Source organism: Lygodium microphyllum, chromosome 29, assembly GCF_053477565.2.
Source record: "Lygodium microphyllum isolate KBCC chromosome 29, Lygodium_microphyllum_v1.1.10, whole genome shotgun sequence".
In the NCBI taxonomy this organism is placed as follows: Eukaryota; Viridiplantae; Streptophyta; class Polypodiopsida; order Schizaeales; family Lygodiaceae; genus Lygodium; species Lygodium microphyllum.
Window position 1 is genome coordinate 29,362,499 of NC_141163.1, and position 7,695 is coordinate 29,370,193.

Here is a 7,695-nt window from a genome sequence, read left to right on the forward strand (position 1 = left end):
AATATGGCAAATAGCCAAGTGATTCCCACTACCGGAGATATCCAAGTAGCAACCACGATACAAAGAATGCAACTAGCAATAACTAAGCATAGACTATCGGTACCAAAGACTGTCATGAACTCAAATTGTCAATAATCCATACATCTCATAAGCATACACAACACTACCAAACTACTGACAAAGGTAAGTGGTAGTGTCCAAAGCATATGGAATCAAATCAGCCCACAAGAGGAGGTAATTGTGTCTAATAGCATACAAGAGAGCATATATATGAACTAAGAGTTCCACTGTCTCAAAGGAACAAGTTCTATCAAGTAAGTACAAGCATCTTCCACTTGAAGAAAACCCAAAATACAAAGTGAGCAAGAAAAGCTCAAGACTTATACATCAAAGCATCCCGGAAGCCCAAGCACATCACAAATACATCCAAAAGCATAAGTATCCAATGAAGCTTCAATACTTGTAAGTGAGTAACCATAAAAGCTCAAAGAAATTGAACAAATCCAAAATATATCAAATGTATCTCAAATATGAGTGCCAAAGCATGTCATAGCCATATCTAGGCTCATAATAAATGCTAGAAATCATCGTAGACATGTAGCATACTTGAAATACCATGTAGATACAATAGGCATTCAAATCATAGGTAACTAACCTGTTGTGGGTTTCTTGAGCTTTGAATAGTTCTTTGAGGAGAATGTTACTATCATGCTTAAGAGGTATAATGAAACATGTTGAAGGTGTTTGTGGTGCTACTTTCATGGTTGAAGTACGAGCACCCTTGCTGAAAGCTATAATAATCTTCATGTTGGGTAACTCCAAGTGAGTTCATTACATGTCAAAATTGCCCACACACTTGGTTTTTTTGTCTAAATGCGTGGGCTAATAATACTTAATCTCCAACTCCCTCAATGATAGGTAGCATGTAGAAGATAGTTGGAAAGGTTTTACTCTCAATGGTCAACATGATTTGGCATTTTCCCAATAATGCGTAAGGAGAAGTTCATTGTTGTATGCTTGTGGTCCAGACTATTATGACAACAATAAACCTTTCCAAAATTGAGCTAATCAAGATCTAAATAATCCAAATAGCACGTGAAAGGGTAGTCATACCATATGAGCACCAAAATAGGAGATATTGCAAGGTTAGGTGAAGCACATAACTCCCAATCCACTAATTTGCTATGGTGAGCAATTCCTTTATGTTGGACGACATGGGTCTAGTGAAAGTTGAGGTTCACAAATCCTTTGGAGTATCACTCCTATGTGTCAATTTGGATCTTCATGCCATTTTGATTGTGATCTATGTAACTCCTATATTGTATCATCCATATAAGGTACAATGTGTTGAGTCATAGAATATCATCAATGTCATACGTATCTCCCATATCATATCATCCATATAATATGCAATGCACTAAGTCATAGAATCTATCAGGTGTCAATCCAAAGAGAAAATTCATATTTACATGCCATTTGTCAAATATCCTTATAACAACTACTTTGTAATACCCACGTGTTCATGCAATGTATTGAGTTAGATCTAACTATGTTCATTATAATGGATTTTTTGGTGAAATTATCTCAATATACTTGTATTGTTCTTTCCATTCTCTTTCATGTCAATGCTATGATCAATGTGATGCTTTGAAATTGAATTTGCAATTTGTGTTAATGTACATACCTACATGTGTTTTAGTATTGATATTTGTGTCTAGTTATAGAAGTTTGAATATCTATCAATGCCATAGTTGATTCGTAGGCATATTGGTGATTATTGGTTGGACTTAAAATGCTTGTTGTTAAAGATTTAATACATACTTCTTTACAACTATTGCCTACATTATAATACTAGAAAAAGAACGATCATACTCTCGCTAGAAGTACATAACATGAAAGACAAAGAAGGGAATTGGATTACTAATACGTACCATTTCTCACCTTGGGTGCATATGCATCCAATTATGAAGGGAACTTTTGGGGTGAAAGCATTTGTGATTGTAGATATAAAAAAGCACTGAAAGGTAAAATTTCAACTCTTAGACAAGGGAATGTTGATTCTCACCTTATAATAGAGGTGTTCGTACAACATGTATTTGTAAGAAGCCTGGGAAGAATAAGGATTTAGTGTGTAAATAATATTGATGCCATGTCACACTGACATTGGTATAAAAGGAGAGGACAAGTAAATTTTCTCATCTTTTGATACATTAATACATTATTATTCTTCTCCTCTTCACGTTGCTCTCAGCTTCAATGGCTTCTTTCTCTATCCTTTTTTTCTCTCACCTATTCTAGTATTTCTCTCTCCTTGTCACTCTCTTTCTCTCTCTTTTGCACTCCATCTCTCTCTTTTGTAGTCTTCTCTCTCCTCTTTCTCTCTCTCCAGTTCACTATTTGATAATGGTATCAGAGCGTTGGTCTTTGATCCATTTTTTCCTTCTGTTTCAGTCCAATTTTTCTCCATAAAAAACAATTTTAGACAAGTACTACAAGTGCTTGACATAGATAGTGACCAACAGAGGTTTGCAGATCACCTACAGTTAGTAGGAGACTATATTTGGAGATCTTTAAGGGAAGATATGGCAGTGGAAGGCTAAAATAGCAAGTCATCACCAAATTTTCATGCAATCTAGATGTAACTAGGTCAAATGGGAGTAACTGGGCTTAGTTGGGAGTTAAACTATGGTTACTTTTCAAGTGGAGCTTCTCTTTCCCTCTCTTCCAAGCTTTTGGCTAAAGCTTCAATGGTGACTGCCAAGAAATCTTTCACACTCCTTCTTTACTGACCATTTCTCTGAGCCAAACCATGGGGCAATGATTCCTCATGTCTTCTGCCACAGATTGAGTACTATAGTTAGGCAACTTATGAAGTGATGGGAGAGCAAATTGCTTGAAATTTGCACCACAAATTGTGCTGATTTCCTTGGTCTAATTTCATCGTTCTTTTGCAGCTCATCTCTTCTAGATTTGGTTGCTTATCATTGGCATACTCAAAGTAAGTTCCTTCAGCAACTTTCAACAAGATTGGGGCTCTAATCTTCATACTCTTTGCTAAAAACCCTAAAACATGGCAGGGAAGCCATAGCCACAGACCTGGAAGCTCAAATTTCTTCAATCTTTGGATCTTTCCAAACTCCAAGGCTTCTCTACTATCATTTTAAAGCTAAATGGACTCCAAGATTGAAGACATTGCAAGGATTTCGGCTTATTGAGGATCTTGGATCTCATATTGAAGTTTTATTTTGGGGTTTTTCTTCAAGAGGCTTGAATCTTTGATATTCAAGTATTCAAGCAAGCTCGGGCATTGATTCTTCATGGATTTGCTCATATTGGAGCTTATATGGACTGATTTTATGGATCTTTCAAGCCTTATGATGGATTCATGGTGGATTATGGAGGATTCTTCCATTATTTGGATTGGAGCTCACATCATTGACCATCTTCTTCAAGCTTAATCAATGTATCTTTCTAGCTTAATCTCTGAAATATCTCAATAATCCACTTGCTTATGCTTTTCCACTTGTTGATGAGAGATTATTGGTCAATTAATTCTCTGAATTGATCAATAGATCATAGATTAGTGCTCTTTCAATTAATTAGAGCCTATTTCATTGAATTTCAGTATTCATTCAATCTTATTCCATGATAGATATCATTTACAAAGTTTGATGCATAACCTTGATTTGATTGGCTGATTTCTTTTACCCAAGCTTGAAATATTGTAAAGGGTAAGTACTGGCAATTAGTGAGTCATTGAATTGCATTGGTAAGACCCTCTTCCCATCCAATCTTTTAAAATTTTTATCCTATTGCATTTCATGAAAGAGGTTGAATGAATATTTCAGAAATGTATTTCATGTTGATTGATTAAAGTAGCATGCTACTGCCCTGTTGATATACCCATCGAGGAAAAAGGTGGATGCCAAGGGAGATAGTGGGACAAAAGAGAGGTGACCCTCACTCACTATTGAAGATCCTGAAGGAGTGCAACCAACCAACCTAGGGGAAACTTTGCCCACCTCTTGGTGATTTGCAGCTCGTGTAGGGAGCATGTCCTACCATTTTATCCCTCACATAGGTACAATGAGTGGAGAATTGAAGATTGAAGTATTCTTAAAGGCTCAAGTACCTTCAGGAGAAAAATAGGGTAAAATAGGGACTTTACACAACACAACAGGGTATTTACGAGTCCTTACAGGTAATAACTTCATTACTGAAATATAGATGCATGTACTATAGGGTACCCTAGGTAGTACTCAGCCTCCTACAGGGTTTGGTAGCCATTTGGAACCACTATTTTACCTTACAAGTGGAAACATGGCATCTACTAGTTGAGATAGGGTGAAGGCTTGGACAATTCAGACTCAAAGATTGAATTGTAAAATTTTTTATCCTAATCATCTTATAATGTGCTATAGCTCATCTTAAAGAGGGCATTGTTGGATTTGATTTGAATTAGAAAGTTTTGGAATCAGAGCTTCCTAGCTCAAGTTATAGCCATTTTTCTGACAAGGGGGTATTGCAGGAGTGCACTATTATGAATGGGCATAAAGGCAAAAATAAGGTCCAAGATGATTATGCACAACAAATTAGAGATTCTATGCTAGATAATATACCCCAAGAGAGCCTTGAAGAGCCTCAAGTGCATGGAGAAATCAATAGACTTAATAATATCATGTGTGAGCATGAAAATAGGCATGCCCAACGTCATACGGAGCTATTATCAAGAATGGAGTAGATGGTCTTGTCTATAGTCAAACGAAGTCTTCTATTGAGAAGTTAGTGGATTCAACTACCCCAAAAAAGGCTTCTATTGATAAGTTAGTAGAATCTAATGCTCAAATAATGGCTCAATTTTCCCAATGGAAATCTTATTCAAATAGTGAGCCCTCAATCTCATTCAGCCACCTAACCAAAATGGTCAAAGCCATGGAATTATTGGACGAAGGGGTATCCCAAAAAGCCAATATGAAGTAGGTGAGACTTCACAAAGACATGATGACTATTGGACAATTTGCATGGTGCTAACTCTCAAGCTTTTGGGTTGAATACCCAACTTCCTAGAGGTCCTCTACCACGGGAAGGTTACATTACTGGTTCTCAACCACCTATTGGGAGAGTTCCATCACATTTTGGGGGCTTAATGCCTAGTAGTCATGACCAGTCTATTTTGAGACATCAACCCTTCCATGAAAGAGAGCTGAAAGATAAGATCATCTTGGCCAAGTTCAATGGTCAAATATCTTCACCATATGACGAATCTTACTTTGATATATTCTCTAACACTAATGATATGAAGATTCATTTTGCTTCCTTGCATTTGGAGGGATTTGCACATACTTGGTGGAGGTATATTAAAAAGGAAAACATACTTGTAGAGAATTGGGAAGCTCTCAAGACAGTTATGGCTGAAGTCTTTGTCTCCCCTCTTGAAAAAGAGAAATTGGCATGGAGATGGTATGGTTTAGAGCAAAGAGGCTTGCGTATAAGAGAGTATACCAACCAATTCCTCAATATTACCATATATGTAGAGAGCATCAGTGATGAGGCTAATCTCCACAAGTACATGTATGGCTTAGAGCCATCCTTACAGTAGCTGATGTCATGGTACAAAACCCTATCACTCTTTTCAAAGCTATTGAGCTTGCGGAGTTCTATGGAAGGAAATATAGAATGGAGTCCTCATTTTAGCCTGGTTATGGACATCCAAGGACTATTTTCAAATAGAGACAAGTTGGTAATGTTTATGACAGCAATCATGCACCAACTAGAGGCTTAAGGGTGCAAACTTATCCATCGTTCAATGCTTCAAGACATCAAAGTAATTTTAGGGCAGCAAATAGTCCTAGAGTTGACTTCAAACAAGGGGATAGTAAGCCTAAATCTATTTTAGCCAATATGAATCCCAAGTCTATTCCTATGGATTTCTATAAAGAAAGAAAGGAAAAAGGCTTATGCTTCAAGTGTGGGGAAAAGTATACACCTGATCATACCACAAAGTGTGTATACAAAATGCAAAAGCTAAGGTGTGTATGTTAGTCTTTGAGGATTCTGAAGATGATATTGATGAGGCTAATGTAATTGCACCTAATGCTGAAAATGATGATCTTGAGGAAGAAGTTGGGAAAGTCTAGTACTTTAATGATCCAGTCAACACTTTTCCTTTTGATGAGTGTTCCTTTTGACCCAGATGGGACTTATCATGAGTCACATGCTGCCACTAGTTGTTCCGTTTCCATGGATGCTTGGACAGGTGTTCTAAGAGCCCTAATACACTCCGTATGAAGGGCAACATTCATGGGAAGATTGTGTTCATTTTGATAGATAGTGGTAGTTCACACAGTTTTGTGAATGATTCCATTATGGACAAGCTAAATTGTCTTCCCACTAACAAGAGTTCAAGTGGCCAATGTTGAAGAAGAAATCAACACACAAATATGCCCACAGGTTTCTTTACAGCTGGTTGAAAATTTTGAAGCAAAAGTAAACATGATTACCTTGGAAATGGGGCCCATAGATATTGTGCTTGGTTGTGATTGGTTGATGACATTATGCAAAATCACTATGGATTTCTCACAGCTGTATATGGAGTTTATCTTTGATGGACAACTCATCTATTTACAGAGAATTCCTAGTAGATCATATTTTCAGCTTATCAGGATTCAACAACTTAAAAGGGGGTACAAGAGATATTCAGATATATTTATTTTGCATTTGAATAAAGAGATTGAAGGCCAGTCCATAAATTTAGCAAGTCATCCAGCCTTGAAAGCTCTACTTGAGGAGTATAGGGATTTGTTTGAGGTACCTACTTCATTGCCTCCCAAGAGAGCAATAGATCACCTTATTGATTTGGAGCCCAACTCAAAGCCAATCAATAAGCCACCCTATAGATTGTCCAAGTGTAAGCGAGATGAAGTAGCCAAGAAAATCAAGGAACTTCTTGAGATGGGATTCATTGAAACTAGTTCTTCACCCTATGTATCTCCAGTCTTATTAGTCAAAAAGAAAGATGGATCTTTCAAGATGTGCATTGACTACATGGATCTTAACAAGATCACAGTGAAGAATATGTATCTAATACCCAGGATTGATGATTTACTTGATGAGCTTAAGGGGGCTAGATTCTTTACGAAGATTGATTTGAGGTCAAGGTATCATCAAATTTGCATGTGAGAGGATGATGAGATCAAGACTGCTTTTAGGATTGATCCAAGGCTCTATCATTTCCTAGTGATGCCATTTGGGCTTACAAAGGCTCCAGCTATCTTTCAGAGTTTGATGATCAAGATTTTGCAGCCTTTCCTCTTTCAGTTTGTCTTAGTCTTTTCTTATTTATAGTAAGACCCTTCAGGACTACCTATCACACATAGGGAAGGTTTTTAATGTATTGAGACATCACAGACTCTTTGGTAAGGAGAAAAAATGCTCTTTCATGAAGAATGAAGTGGAATACTTGGGACATATTGTTAGTGAAAAAGGGATATAGGTTGTGACCCCAAGAAGGGGCAGTGTATTAAAGATTGGCCAACACCTACTACTACTGCTACTTCTCTTAGAGGATTTCTTGGTTTATCTTCATTCTATTGCTGATTCATCAAGCATTATGCAGCTATTGTAGCTCCTTTGACTGACAAGTTGAAGAAAAAAGCTTTCTTTTGGGATGCTCTTGCAGATCGTAGCTTCAACCTA